The sequence below is a fragment of the Panthera pardus genome, unplaced genomic scaffold (assembly GCF_024362965.1).
Source record: "Panthera pardus isolate Hobbes unplaced genomic scaffold, ASM2436296v1 HiC_scaffold_8, whole genome shotgun sequence".
Classification (NCBI taxonomy): Eukaryota; Metazoa; Chordata; class Mammalia; order Carnivora; family Felidae; genus Panthera; species Panthera pardus.
The window spans coordinates 108,747,546-108,764,140 of record NW_026527013.1 but is presented as its reverse complement, the minus strand read 5'-3'; the positions used below and the strand labels follow the sequence as shown (position 1 = coordinate 108,764,140).

The 16,595-nt window shown below is 36.2% G+C and overlaps 1 protein-coding gene across 3 annotated transcripts in view; it reads left to right on the top strand.

Annotated features, from left to right (window-relative positions):
• CRPPA (CDP-L-ribitol pyrophosphorylase A) overlaps positions 1 to 16,595 on the top strand; it is a 321,101-nt gene that overhangs the window by 115,324 nt on the left and 189,182 nt on the right. The window lies entirely within an intron of this gene.

Genomic DNA, 16,595 nt, shown 5'->3' with positions numbered 1-16,595 from the left:
ACATTTTGTGTTTCCTGCTTGTGAAATATCACTTATTATTTATGTCACATTAGTTTTAATTTTTATAGAGGAAATACTTAGAAAAGGATGGGACCCTGGGGTGCTTGGGTGGCTCAGTAGGTTAAGCGTCCAACTTCGGCTCAGGTCAGGATCTTGCGGTTTGTGAGTTCGGGCCCCGCGTTGGGCTCTGTGCTGACACCTCGGAGCCTGCAGCCTGCTTCGGATTTCTGTCTCCCTCTCTCTCTGCCCCTTCCCTGCTCATATTCTGTCTGTCTCTGTCTCTCAAAAATAAATAAATGTTAAAAAAAATTAAAAGAAAAGGATGGTATCCTTATACTATTAGAAGTAAAAACTGACTTTAATTAACTTAGGATACTTACTTTTACGAAGAGGCCCAGCTTCCACTGCACGCTTATAACACTGCCACACTAGTACACTGTATATCATGTTCGTATGAAGCTATTTTTCCCCCAACTAGAGAAGTAAAGCTAGATGATTTGTTAAATTTCTTTTCAGTTTTGACAATAACTGTGATTTTGTTTTGGAATTTAGATACTACACGTGTAATAACCCCTTTATCATTGTTTTTCGTCTCCCATCTACACTAAGGTAGTTATTTGATTATCAACAAATACTTGTTGTTGTGCTGAACACCGTGCTAGGAATGCAATGATGATGCACCAAGCACGTTGAGTGTGTATCTTGGCAGCCTCAGTTACTTAAATCAGCGTTTCTTAACCCTAGCACCCTTGGTATTTGAGGTCAGGTATTCTTTGTGGTGGAGACTGTTTGATCCATGGTAGGTTGTTGAACAGCATGCCTGGCCTGTATTCACTAGGCACCTGAGATACTCTTCCCCTGGATGCAACATCTAAGATGTATCTTGAGAGAATCACTGTTAGAAAACCGTTGTCCTAAGGGGCGCCTGAGTGGCTGGGTCGGTTAGGTGTCCAACCTCAGCTTAGGTTATGATCTCATAGTTCAAGTCCTGCATTGGGCTCTGTACTCACAGCTCAGAGCCTGGAGCCTGCTTCAGATTCTGCGTCTCCCTCTCTGTCTCTGTCTCTCTCTCTGCCCCTCCCCCCCCACACGCTCTATCTCTCAAAAGTGAATAAATATTAAAACAAATTAAAAAATCTGTGGTCCTAGCAAAAATTACAGTGCTAATCCTGAAGCAGGTGTGGTGCTTTACAGTCTTTTACTGACTCCTTTGAAATAAAGGATTGACCTGTGTGCTTAGGTTTTGACTGAGAGCTGAACATCTGTATTCAAGCTTGGAAGTTGAAAAAAAAATGCCGAATCTGAATTCTCAATGCATCCGTTTGTTAAGTAGGTTTTCCCCAAATTTTGAATTATCAATTGGCTTCCCATTCACAAAACTGAAATCTTTTCTCTGATCATGACATTGTATGTTTGTAATTTACCCTTAAGGTTTTTGTCCTTCAAGAATATTGTGTTTCAAACCATTAATGTACCATTATTTATACATCTGTGTATCTGTGTATGCAAACAGATCATCTATAGTTGTAAATCAAAATGTCGACATGTATTTACACAATAAGCAGGCATTATGTAAACATTACTGTGGACAAGTTGGCTAAACCATGATGTGGTTACTTATGCTCTCAGCACATGGAAATAGAAAACTAGTCTGGTTTCCTTACACAATCATACCTTTGTTACCTAGGTAAAATGGACATGACTTACTTTGTGAGTAGGTGGTAAGTGGTCCTACTGAGGATTCTACAAATTATATTTGCCTAGTGTTTATCAGATCAGGATTCTTATAAAAGTCTACATTTGAAGTATAATTGTAGGGATTATACTTTTGGAAATTGTATAGAGATAAATTGCTTTTCTTATTTACACAACATGTTTTAGTGTGCTATTTTTATTTTTATTTTCATTAAAAAATTTAATGTTTATTTTTGAGGGGGACACAGCATGAATGGGGAAGGGGCAGAAAGAGGGAGACACAGAATCCAAAGCTGTCAGCACAGAGCTTGATATGGGGCTCGAACCCATGAACTGTGAGATCATGACCTGGGCTGAAGTCGGACACTTAACTGTTGGAGCCACCCAGGTGCCCTTATTTTTATTTGTAAAGTATTTTTTAAAAAAGTAGTCTTTTATTCTCAGAGTAACTAATATGACCGGATGGAAAGAGCTCATCAATGATCTCCAAGGTTTTCCTTATGCTCTAGGGTTTGCATTTCTATCTTCCCAGGAGATTGTGATGTTGTGGATATACTGGGAGGGCCACTGCTCTGGGGCCTCCTCTACTCTCAGTGTGGGCTTCTAGATCAACAGAGTTGAGGTTACCTGAAAACTCGAATGCAGAATGTGTGACCCCACCACATTAAATCAGAATATGAATTTTAACAAAAACTCTGGATCGTTAGTTTGTATGTTAAATTCTGGAAACATTCCTCTAGGCTGCTCTTGAGTCTTTCATAGATCATTTCTTTTCAGATAATATTATTACTGCATTAAGAGCTTGAAGTCTTACTGTACTTTATCAGCTCCAAATGCTTGTTTGCATACCTGAAATGGCTACGTACCTTTGTGACTTGCACTAATTCTAGTTCTGAGGCCTGATAGGAGAAACAAACATGTGTGACATAGGCCAACGAATACCCTTGGATTTTTTAAACTAAAATTGCAAAATAAAATACGATATATAGTAGAGTGAGCTACATACTCATCTCTTTGCCTTTTCCTAGTAACTGTTCAAAATATTTTTCTAGACACGACTATAACATGGCATTTATTGGGTACTAACTTTGTGTCAGACAATGTTTAAAGCATTTCATGGGTATCATCTCTTGGTTCTCCAAGAACTTAATGATGTAAGTTGTGTCACTGTGTCCATATTGGAATAAATAATCAAGGGTTCTAAGCAAGTACTGCTTTAAGACAGAAAATAAATTCTTAAACTACAAGTTTCTGTCTTCAGTAGTTTATCTCTTAATGCAGCTATTGCCTCTTTTTTTGCTTATGCAGAGATTGTTCAAACTGTCTTCTCTGAAATTCTTGGACTGCATGTGTTTTGAAATTTGGAATACTGATTTTTTTTCAGAAGTTCATGCAGCACCCAACAAGTCACATCAGTAGTGGGGATTAAGGACCTTACCACATAGTGGAAATTAGAATGCAAGAATGTTTATATCTAGTACAGGAGTGAAGAGTATGAAGCGTCTAGTCCAAATTCAGGTCTTATTTTACCACCAAATTTATATAGGAAAACCATGATTAAATTTGCTATTTTAAGGCAATCTTAGATTTCAGCATTGCCCATTACTTGGTGTCATACGCTTTTAGATTCACTCTGTGAAGATGAGAGGTTGTCTCTTCTTTTTTCTTATGTAGCCTGTAACACTGAGTTTAACTGAATGGACTTGTATGTTGTAGGCTATGGCAAGGGTTTGTTCCTTCGAGTCGAAAAAATTTAAATGATGGGGACAAGTGGCCTTTTTCTCCAACCATACCACTTTACCTGCTTCTGACAGGTACATATCGAGACCCCCATGTATCAGTCCCTATATTATATATATATTTTCTCAAAGATGATATAAAAGATGATATAAAATCACATGTATGACTTTTATGTCAAAGTTGAAAACCAGGGTTTGGAATAGATGGCCCTTATAACATTTAAATACATTACCTCATTTTTTTTTTTTTTTTTTTGACTATAATGCTATAATAGAGATAATATTCCTCCCCTTTTGGAGATGAGTTAAACAGAGGTTTAGATTTAGTACTTTTCTCTTGGTCACACAGTAAGAGCAAGATGCACAATTTAAACCCAGTTCTCTTTTTGTCTTTAAGTCTGACTTTGCTCTGGGGCGTGGCCACTTGGCACCTCTGATTCATGAGTTACTCATGCTGAGTACTGTAGTGGATATTAGCTTCATTAAGTGCTCTTTTAGCCAGGATAGCCTAGGGTTTATAAAATTCAGCCTACCCGAATCTGATTGTGGCCTGATGAAGAGTGTCCAACCACATAGTCGAAGGTGGACATGTTCTCTTATAGTGCTGCGCTAACCACACAGTGTATTATTCTTCTAGAGAGTGTGGGAAAAACATAAAACATAATACTAAAATAGTAGATTTCTAGACATGCCGAAAGGATAAGTAAAAATAAAAACTCAAAGCAATAGTTTCAAAATGATTGGTTGGTTACTGTTTAGTTTTGTTCTTTGTTAATTCTGGTAGTTGAATGTTCATCTAGCCATACCAGTTGTCCATTTCCAAGATGAAGGTTGGAAGTTTTCATTCTGTAAATCGTCCTTCCTCAGCTGCTTTTTCACTTGAATTCCAATCATTGCTGCTCAACAAATTACCTTCTGATGAAAGCATTTTCTTGTATAGGTATTTTAAGATTCTATAAAACATTTCTTGTTTTATGGCATGTCTCGCAAGTGCATTTTGTACTCCCCAATTTATTTCTCACTAGAATAGCATCCATGTTTTGGTCCATCTGAATGTTTGTTAAAGTCCATTTTTTGTTGCTGTTGTTGTTGTTGTTCAGTGTGGGAATTTTGATGTAACTAACCTTAACCAAGCTTTTGACTAAAATTGTTGCTTGTAGCATCTAGAAATTTGACTTCTATTTTTGTATTTTTAGATAAGTCGTATTTTGAGGTTTATTTTAGCATCAGTATATTTATATAGATTTGCATCTATAGTGAAGTATTTGATAATAGTAAAGGTGTATATAAAGTGTTCTATTTGTTCACACAGTTGTGTGTGTTGAAAATCATATAGTTAATCACAAATTTACTGTGAGGTAAAACAAAGCATCGTTTTTTGTATTTTGTTTTTTATAGTTAAAACAATTTTTTTAAATGTGTATTTAAAGAGAGACAGCGAGAAAGGGAAGAGCAGAGAGAGAGAGAGAGGGAGACACAGAATCTGAAGCAGGCTCCAGGCTGTGAGCTGTCAGCACAGAGCCTGATGTGGGGCTTAAACTCAGTGACCATGAGATTATGACCTGAGCCGAGGTTGGACGCTTCACTGACCGAGCCACTCAGGCATCCCTTAACGTTTTTATTTAGGTAGGGGCCATCTGGGTGGCTTACTTGCTTAGGTGTCTGACTTGATTTTAGCTCACGTCATGATCTCATGGTTCCTGAGATCGAGCCCCATGTCATACTTCACACTGACAGCACAGACCCTGCTCGGGATTCTCTATCTCTGCACCTCCCCTGCTCGCACATGCACTGTGTCTCTCAAAACAAATAAACATTTAAAAAAAAGGTACTTAAATTCCATTTACACAGACAGTGACCATTAGTTTCATGTGTACAATATAGTGATTCAACAATTCCATACAACACCCGGTGCTCATCACAGCAAGTGCCATTCTTAGTCCCCATCACCTATTTAACCTATCCCCCACCCAACTACCTCACCTCTCCTCTCATAACCATCAGTTCTCTATAATAATTAAGGGATTGTTTCTTGTTTTGTCTCTCTTTTTTCCTTGGCTCATGTGTTATGGTTTTTAAATTCTACACAAGTGAAATCATGTGGTATTTGTCCTTCTGTGACTTATTTCACTTAGTATAATGCTCTCTAGCTACAACCATGTTGTTGCAAATGGCAAGGTTACATTCATTTTTATGGTTGAATAATATTCCCTTGTATATATACCACATTTTTATCCATCAATTGATGGGTACTTGGACTATTTCCATAGTTTGATACTTGTAAATAATGCTGCTATAAACAGAGAGGTGCATGTATCCCTTTGGATTATTGTTTTTGTATTCTTTGGATGAATACCCAGTAGTGCGATTGCTGGACCGTAGGATAATATTATTTTTAACTTTTTGAGGAACCTCCATACTGTTTTCCAGAGTGGCTGCACCAGTTTACATTCCCACAAACAGTGCAAGAGGGTTCCCCTTTCTCCACACCCTCGGCAACACCTGTTGTTTCTTGTCTTGTTGATTTTAGTCTTTCTGACAGATGTGACATAATATCTCATTGTAGTTTTGATTTGTATTTCCCTGAATATAAGTGATATTGAGCATCTTTTCATGTGTCTATTGGCCATGTGAATGTCTTCTTTGGAGAAGTGTGTGTTCATGTCTTCTGCCCATTTTTAAATTGGATTATTTGTGTTTTGGGTGTTGAGTTTTATATATTCTTTCTGTGTTTTGCATACTAGCCCGTCATCTGACATGTCATTTGCAAATACCCTCTCCCATTCCATAGGTTGCCTTTTAGTTCTGTTGATTGTTTCCTTAACTGTGCAGTAACTTTTCATTTTGATGTACTTCCATGTTTATTTTTGCTTTTGTTTCCTTTGTCTCAAGAGACCTATCTAGAAAAAAGTTGGTATAGCCAATGTCAAAGAGGTTACTGCCTTTGTTCACTTCTAAGATTTTTATGGTTTCAGGTCTCACATTTAGGTCTTTAATTCATTTTGATTTTACTTTTGTGTGTGGTGTGAGAAAATGGTCCAGTTTCATTCTTTTGCTTGTGTCTTTCCAGTTTTCCCAGCACGATTTGTTGAAGAGACTGTCTTTCCCCCTTGGATATCCTTCCTTTGTCAAACATTAATGACCATATAGTTGTAGGTTTATTTCTGGGTTTTCTTTTCTTTTGTATTGATGTATGTGTCTCTTTTTGTGCCAGGACCATACTGTTTGGATGGCTACAACTTTGTAATATAACTTGAATTTTAGAATTGTTATACCTCCAGCTTTGCTTTCCTTTTTCAAGACTGATTTGGCTATTAGGGGTCTTTTGTAGTTCCATACATATTTTAGGATTGTTTGTTCCAGTTTTGTGAAAAATGCTGTTGGTATTTTGATAGGGATCGCATTAATTGTGTAGATTACTTTGGGTAGTAGAGACATTTTAACAACTTTGCTCTTTGAATACATAAGCATGGAACATATTTCCATTTGTTGGTGTTTTCTTGAATTTCTTTCATCAGTGATTTATAGCTTTCACAGTATGGGTCTTTCACCTCTTTGAGTTTATTCTTAGGTATCTTATTTTTTGGTGATGTTATAAATGGGATTTTAAAAAAATTCTCTTTCTGCTGCTTCATTGTTAGTGTATAGAAACACAACAAATTTCTGTATATTGATTTTGTATCCTGTACCTTTACTAAATTTATCAGTTGTAGCAGTTTTTTGGTGGAGTCTTAAGGGTTTTCTATATATATTATGATGCCATGTGCAGTCAAAGTTTGGTTTCTTCTTTACTAAAATGGATTCATCTTATTTCTTTTTGTTGTCTGATTGCTGAGGCTAGGACTTGAAGTACTATGTTGAATAAAAGTGTTGAGAGTGGATGTCCTTGTCTTGTTCCTGGTGTTAAGGGAAAAGCTGTCAGTTTTTTGCCACTAGGGATGATATTAGCTCAGTTTTTTTCATAGATGTCCTTTATTATATGGAGGTATGGTCCTTCTAAACCTATTCTTTAAATTTTTATTTATTTATTTTTGAGGGAGTGCAAGTGAGGGAGAGGTCGAGAGAGAGACACAGAATCCAAAGCAAGCTCCAGGCTCTGAACTGTCAGCATAGAGCCCAACACAGGGCTGGAACCCATGAACCGTGAGATCATGACCTGAGCCAAAGTTGGACACTTAACCAACTGAGCCACCCAGGTGCCCCTCTCTAAACCTCTTTTTGAGGGTTTTTTGTCATAAGAAGATGTTGTTCTCTGTCAAGTGTGTTTTTCTGCATCAATTACAATGATCTTATGGCTCTTATCCTTTCTACTATTGATGTAATATATCACATTGATTGATTTGTGAATATTAAACCACCCTTGCAACCCGGGAATAAATACCACTTGATCTTGGTGAATGATTTTTTAAAATCATTGCTAGCATTTTGTTGAGGATTTTTGTTTCTATGTCCATCAGAGATATTAGCGTTAGTTCTCTTTTCTTTGGTTTCTTTATATGGTTTGGATATCAGGATAATGCTGACTTTGTAGAATTAATTAATTAATTAAGGAAGTTGTCCTTCTTTTTCTATTTATTTGAATAGTTTGAGAAGAGTAAGTATTAATTCTTCTTTAAATGTTTGGTAGATTTCTCCTGTGAAACCATCTGGTCATGGAATTTTGTTTTTTGGCAGTATTTTCATTACTGATTGAATTTATTTGCTGGTTATCAGCCTGTTCAATTTTTTTTCAGTTTTTGTAGTTTATGTGTTTCTAGAAATTTATCAATTTCTTCTAGGTCAACCTATTTGTTGGCATATAGTTTTTCATAATATTTTCTTAAACTTGTTTGTATTTCTGTAGTGTTGGTTGTTATTTGTCTGCTTTTTTGTGATAGTATTTTAGGCTTTTTTTTTTTTTATCTTGATAAGTCTGGTTAGAAGATTATAGATTTTATTTTTTTTTTCTTCCACAAACAGCTCCTGGTTCTATTCATCTGTTTTATTATTGTTTTAGTTTCTGTATCATTTATTTCTTCTCTAAACTTTATTATTTCCTTCCTTCTGCAGGTTTTAGGTTTTTTGTTTTTTGTTTTCCTAGCTCCTTTAGATGTAAGATTATGTTTTTTGAGACTTTTCTTGCTCCTTGAAGTAGGCCTGTATTGCTAGAAACTTCTCTCGTAGAACCACTTTGGCTGCATCTCTAAGGTTTTGGACCATTGAGTTTTTATTTTCAGTTGTTGCCATGTACTTTTAAATTTATTATTTTATTTCTTCGTTGACCCATTCATTGTTTAGTAGTATGCTGTTTAACCTCCATGTATTTGTAGTCTTTCCATATGTGTGTGTGTGTGTGTGTGTGTGTGTGTGTTATGTATATATATATTTGTGTGTGTGTGTGTGTGTGTGTGTGTGTGTGTGTGGTTAACTTCTAATGTCCTAACATTGTGGTCAGAAAAGATGCATGGTATAACTTCAATCTTCTTGAATTTGTTGAGGCTTGATTTGTGGACTAATAAGTGATGTATTCTGGAAAATGTCCCATGTGTACTTGGAAATATTTTGTATTCTACTGTTTTAGAATGCAGTATTCTGAATATATCTGTTAAATCCATCTATTTGAGTATGTCATTCAAAGCCATTGTTGTTGATTTTCTGTTCTGATGATATGTCCATTGACATCAGTGAGGTGTTAAAGTCCTCTACTATTATTATTATTGATTAATTCCTTTATTTTTGTTATTAACTGTTTTATTATTTGGGTGCTTCTATGTTGGGTGCATAAATATTTACAGTTGTTATATCCTTGTGTTGGATTGTTCCCTTTATTATAGAAGGTATCCTTATTTGTCTCTTGTTACAGTTATTGTTTTAAAGTCTATTTTGTCTGATACAGCGTTGTTACCCTGGCTTTCTTTTGACACCCATTTGCATAATAGATGTTTTTCTACCCCCTCACTTTCAATCTACAAGTGTCTTTAGCTCTAAAATGAGACTCTGCCAGACAGCATATAGATGAATGTTTTTTTTGTTTTGTTTTGTTTTTTTTTAAAAACTCCACTCTCTCACCCTGTATCTTTTTGGTTGGAGCATTTAGTCCAGTAACATTCAAAGTAATTATTGATAGACATGTATTTATTTCCATTTTATTATTTGTGTTTGTGGTTGTTTCTGAAGATTTTCTCTGATCCTTTCTTTCATGGTTTGTTGATTTTCTTTAATGATCCATTGGTATTTCTTTGTCTATATTCTTTACCTATTTATTAGTGGTTTTTAAAATATGGTTACCATTAGATTTGTGTATGACTTCTGCATTTGGTGGTCTGTGTTAAGTTGGTGGTCGCTTAAGGTTGAACCTATTTTTACTTTTCTCCTCCCCATATTTTGGGTACATGTTGTCATATTTTACTTTATTTTGTGAGTTTCTTGACTGAATTTTTTAAACAAATATACTCATTTTTACTTCTTTGTTTCCTACCTTCATACTGTCACTTTGGTGTCCTTTCAACTCAAAGAGTCCCCTTCAATATTTCTTGCAGTACTAATTTAATGGTCATGACCTCATTTAGTTTTTGATTGTCTGGGAAACTTTGTGTCTCCTATTATGAATGATAGCCTTTCTGGATAGAGTATTCTTGACTGCAGATTTTTCCCATTTAGCGCTTTGAATATATCATGCATCTCCCTTCTGGCTTGCAAAGTTTCTGCTCAGAAAGTCCCTGTTAGCCTTATTGGTTTTCCGTTCTATGTTACTGTCTTCTTTTGTTTTGATGTTTTTAATTTTTTGTCTTTATCATTATATTTTGTGAATTTAATGACAGTGTTTCTTGCTGTGGATCTGCTTTTGTTGATTTTGTTGAGGGTTCTCTGTGCATCCTAGATCCAGATAATCTGTTTTCTTCCCCAGAGTATGAAAGTTTTCAACTACTATTTCTTCAAATAATTTTTCTGCCTCCTTTTCTCTCCCTACTTCTTGGACTCTTGTAATATTAATGTCATTACATTTGATTGAATCACTGAGTTCCCTAAGTCTATTCTCATGTGGTATAAATCTTTTTTGTCTATTTTTTAAAATTTTATTACTTTGCATTACTCTGTTGTCTTTGTCATTCATTTGTTCCTCTGCTTCTTCCATCCTGCTGTTCATTCTATCAATTGTATTTCTCATTTCTTGTATTGAGCCCTTTATATCTGTTTTCTTATTCCTTTGTGTTAAGGGTCTCACTGATATTTTCCACTGTTTTCCTCAAGTCTAGTGAGAATCCTTAGGATCCTTTACACAATCCTTCAGGCATGTTATTTATATTTATTTTGCTTAGCTATAAGTCATGGCCTTATTCTGTTCTTTCCCTGGGGATACATTTCCCTGTCTTCTCATTTTGTCTAAGTCTCTGTGCCTGTTTCTCTGCATTAGGAAAGTCAGCTCCATCTCCTGTCCTTGAAGATAATGGCCTTATGAAGAAGAGGTCCAGGAGTGCCCTTTAGTGCAGTCCCCCTGTTCCCTAGGACCTAGTGTTTCCAGGAGTGTCTCCACTGTATGCTCTGTGCACTCTGCTATTTTGTCCTGGCCACTTTATCCTTCAGGCCGGTCATCTGTGGAGGCTTTCTTTGCCTCATGTGGGCAAGATTTGGTCCCTTTCCAGAATGTGGTGCTTTAAGTAGGTGTGTTCTGGTCTGCTTGTGATGAGACCTGTTGCCACCACTGCCAGAAGTGAGGCTCTGCACAACTCTCGAATCAGGAGGTGTGATCTGAGCAGGGATTTGAGCTGGTCTTCTGGGGGATGAGGCCTGCTGTGCTGGGACTCAGGCAAGTGAGACTGGGAAGTATAGTTGCATGGGAGTATGGGGGAGGTAGAGCTTGGTGTAAGCTAGTTAGGTGGAGGTGTTGTGTTAGTTCCTGCAAGTGGCTCTGTGGTTATGCTGAGTGATGCGGTAGGAAGGTGGTGCCTCCCAGTTCCTTTGTTCCTGGAGGAGTCTGTCACTGAATGCTGCCTCTCTAGGTAGTGCTCTGAGATGAGCAATTAACCTCCCCACTGTGTGCCCCAGGCACTCTTCTGGTCCCTCTTTTCAAGATGCCTATCCGTGTATTGTTTGCTAATCTTCTCTCTAAAAGCAGAGCAAAGCCGTCAGCCACACCCTCTGACCTTTAAAACTCCAGGCTTTAAACTGGTTTAAGCTGGTTTGCAGAAGTCAGGAAATTGGACCCTCTTGCTTTCCAGGCCAAATGCTATAGGGATTCCCATCACCATTTTACTGCTCCTTTTTCTGAGGTAAAGAGTGAAATTTAAAACAAACTTTGCTAGAGTAGCATCATTAAGCTCAACAAGACATTGAACTTACGCGGTAAGTTTGTAAACATCTTCTTAATGAAGAGGTATTATACTTTACACAAGCTGGTTAAGCCCACCCAAGCCTGCTTTGCTTGCTCAGATGTCCCCAAACTATTAGTGTTAACAGATGCCAGCGGTAACATACTTAATTTAGATTGATATGACATACAGACAATCCCAACCAACACTTAATTTAATAGGCTGACTGACCTTATCTTGGCAAAAGGAGCAATATTCTAAGATTTTCGCAGAAAATAACCCATAGAGTATGTATGTATGTATGTATGTATGTATGTATGTATGTATGTATTTATTTTTATTTAACTTTTTTTTTTTTTTAATGTTTACTTATTTTTTGAGAGAGAGACAGAGCATGAATGGGGGGGGGGGTGGATAGAGACAGAGGGAGGCACAGAATCCGAAGCAGGCTCCTGGCTCCTCACTGTCAGCACAGAGCCTGACGTGGGACTCCAATCCATGAACTGCGAGATCATGAACTGAGCTGAAGTCGGATGCTTAACTGATTGAGTGACCCAGGTGCCTCCCCTATAGAACTTTTAAATAAGAGATTGCATTTATTTTGTATCATAATCTTTCTGATCTATCATAACCTATCTAATCTTTGAATATATTTAATTTTTTGGTTAACAACTGTTGAAAAATAGTATTTTATTCTTTCTTGGTTATAATTATACAAACCTAAGTAAGTTTGTGTTATTAAAAAAAGCCTCATGGTGCCTCTTGTCATAAGATGGTTTATGTAAACCTGGAAAAACAAAATAATAAAAAAGGAAAATTTAATTTTTACATGGCTTCAGTTAATATTAATTAAAAATAACTAATGTTTACCTAAAATTTCATGTCTTACCAATCATTATCTAATGTTTTCCATTTGTTAAAGTAAATTGACTTTGATTTCTCGAAAACATCTATTCAGAAACAGACTTTATTCTGAAAATACATTTTTTTCAACGTCACTGATAAAGGCAGTTCTTTTACTGTTGTGCTTTTTTAACACGTAAGCTATAAAACCCATAAGCCTGCTTTTTTATGTTTCATACAGTGTTTTAGAAAATTATCCCAGTAGGCAAGCAGTTGAATCATCTTGTGCTTACACATTGAAAGTAGCTTATACATTAAAACTGGATTTGACTGCATGGAACAAGGTAAAATTACATGTGAATAAAATTCAGTGTTACTGAGAATTAGGGAGACTCATTGTGATAATATGTATTTTATGCATATGCAGAAACTCATGTCTTAATATATTTTTGATTTTTTTAATATTTACACTTAAAGTCATGGCATCTTAAGTGTAATGTATTTTTAGGTTTTTAAATCAAATTGAAAGAATGAGAAACTTTAAATCAGGTTTTCTACATCTGTAACAGGACAATGCTCTGCATCTGTAGTATGTCTTTAGCAGGTTTTTCTTGTTAAATACCCAGCGATGACACCATTTATGTCATTAACCATGCTTTTGTACAATGCAAAGTGACAGCTAAGATTTACATACAAACTGTAATTTTTGATGTATCTGGCTTTTCACTGTGATTATTCATTTTCCACATTTTCACATTAATACTGTAACTCCTTTATACATAATAGTTTTTGTTCTTCACTGTCTTGTAAGTAGTACTGTGACTGTATCTTACGAGAATCTGTAAGAACATTTGCGTCAAGCTTTAATTAGTTAGAACAGGAGGGTTGCAAATGATTTAATAGCAGTTTGGTTTCCTTGGAATCTTACTGTAAAAGAATGTAAATTGGAAAGTTAAATATTTGGGTGAAGATTAGAGAAAGTAGAGTTGACTTTAATTTTATAATTTATTTGTCATTAGTGAGATGCTCACTAAAGCATAGGGAAGTAAATCTGTCATATTCAAAAACTTCTAAGGTCACAGTGAGTTATCAAGCAATTAGCTAAATAAGACTTGATAAGACAAAAGACAGTTATACTTGACTCTGATGTAGGTAGGATATAAAACAACAAAAACTCTAAATGAACGTTTATGCTTAAAGCAATAATACATTTTGTAAATATCTTGGTGAGTCATTAGATTTTAAAAAATGTATTTCACATTTCTGTTAAGTCAGAATATATATACTTTGAAAAGCAATATATATAAATATATGGCATCATTTACTTGGAAAAAAGTAATATCTTACATGTAAAAATATGTCATGGGACAAGATATCACATGTCTGCTCCTTACTTTTAGTTGTAAGTAGGAAAGGCAGGAAACTTCATCCTGTATTCAATGACTAATTCAAAAATGTGGTTAAGATCAGACATAACAAATCTTGGGAAAAAAGTATCTGCCCTGTGTACTATTGCCCTTCAGTTGAAACAGGGACAGTCAACCATAGAACTAACTTCTCTGAAGATCAGTTTGACCTATTAAAGTAGGTATGTGTGGTTTTCTTGCAAGACTCTCTGTACCATCCCTATTTTCTGCTTGTCCTGGAGACATGGCTTGTTGGCTTTTTTTCCTTTCTCAATTGTATGCTGCCCCTTTTCCTGTTCTAATAGCTTCCTCTATGAAGGTGTTTAGAGAAACCTGAAGCCTTTTCCTGTAGTTTAAATGAAAACAGGGATATGAGGGCTCAGCTGTGATGGTTCTGTTTAATACTCTTTTAAAATCCTTGCTGTAAGACAGAAAATATGATTTGCTGTTGATTCAAGGAACTCAACAGGGGAATGGAAGAGGACTGCCTTTATTTTGAATGGATTAGGGCTAGATATATATTTTGGAGGTTAGCAGTATTGGATTTGATAGTTTCTTATATACCTAAGAACACTAACATTTTGGCTGAAGAGGTCAGCAAAGTGAATGATGAGGCTTGATTAAGTCACGGTATTAGATGTTTCTAAGAAAATTGAAGGCTGGCCTGGATTTTTTTGCTCACTTGTGGAACTTACTAATAACTTAGTATTTAGGTTTGTCTCTACTGAAAGATGTTTTGAAACCTTCTTGTAAAAATTAATACAATCCTGAGCACTCTTGAGTTCTTACTGGTTATTAGTTACAGGCACATGTCTAGATATTCCTTATTCCTCTTTTTTTCTTTTTAATGTTTATTGTTTACTTTGAGAAAGAGAGCTGGGGTGGGGGAGGGGCGGGGGGGGGGAGGGATAGTAGAATTGCAAGCAGGCTCTGTGCTGTCCCCCAATGCAGGGCTTAACCTTATGAACTGTGAGATCATGACCTGAGCTGAAATCAAGAGCTGGCTGCTTACCTGACTGAGTCAGCCAGGTGCCCCCCAAACTTTTTTCCCGTGCTCCTCTTAATGTGTCATTGGGTTTTCAGGTGGTAAAGAGAAGGTTGCACATGTTAGAAATTTTTCATTTTACTCTTTTCTGAAGTTGAATGCAAAAACCCCAAATTATATGTGTTTTCTAACCCTTGAAGGAATACCCTATATTTCATGTCTACCAAGAAGTCCAGTGTTCAAGGATAATAAGATGAACTTTTAAAAGATGAGTATATTACAAATTAGTGTTTGGCCTGATTCATAAACTTAAGAATGTCTACATAATATTTCCTACGTCCTATGAAGGACTTCAGAATAACATTGGAATAAAACATTGTTTTAAAGTTAATTTACTTATTTTGAGACAGAGAAAGAAAGCATGCCCAAGTTGGAGAGGGGCAGAGAGAGAGAAAGAGAATCACAAGTAGGCTGTACACTGTCAGCACAAAGCCTGATGTGGGGCTCCAACTCAGGAACCATGAGATCATGACCTAAACTGTGATCAAGAGTCAGATGCTTAACTCAACCACCCAGGTGCCCCTGGAATTAAACATTTTGGACAACATGTTGTACAAGAATGTATTTTGCTAAACCACATACCCTAACCAAAGGTGGCTAAGTTTTAGATGGCAAAGCATGTTATACAAGGGGATCAAAAGCCCTGAAGAGGGGAGCCTGAGTGGTTCAGTCAGTTAAGTAAGTGCCTGACTCTTGGTTTCAGCTCAGATCATGGTAACACGGGTTCGTGAGATGGAGCCCTATCTTGGACTCGTAGCACAGAGGATGCCTGTAGTAAGGAACTTCAGAGGGGGTGAGAACAAAGAGATGATATGAGAGATTGACCTGCTTTGTATCCTGATGTTGTGGTTACACAAACTTATAATGTATTAAAATTAGGGAGATGACATAAAGGTAATTTTAGTGCATACCAATGCAGAGAAAGCTAGAGATCAGTATATCTTCACATGGCCCGGAAGATGCTCTTTCTATTTTAGGAGTGTTACATAGAGGTAGCATTGGAGTTTTAATTTATTAAATAAAGTGTTGGAAGTTTGCTAGTTATGTAATTAAAAACAATGAAAGAAGACTTCCTATTTTCCCCACTCTAATGTCATTTTCTATTGCAAAGGTTTGTTGGAAACTGCAGAGAATCTTATTTACTCCATGAATCTGTGAGACTACCATTTGACATGTGTGGCTTCAATTAGAAAAAAAAAAGTGTGTGTGTGGGGGGATTCCTGAATTAGGAAATTACCTATCTTCCTTATATGTTTTATCAGCATGTGCAATGGTTGAGGGCTTCAATTCTAGACTAATTTGCCTGGTTTGAATCTTGGCTCCTCAGGTCACTAGCCAAATTAAGCCCAGGAAAATCATTTAAATCTTTACCTGTAAGAACGACATAATGGTTTTGCCTGCATCAAACGACTTTGCTTAGAATATACATTTATTATATTATACATAATATGATTTGTAAATTACCGAGTGAGAAATCATCCAGTGATTTGGCTGAGTTGCTCTGTGCCTCAATTGTTTTTATTGAAAGGGTGTTAGTATCTTTTATTTATTAGTAACATTGCTTTCATGAATTAGAATT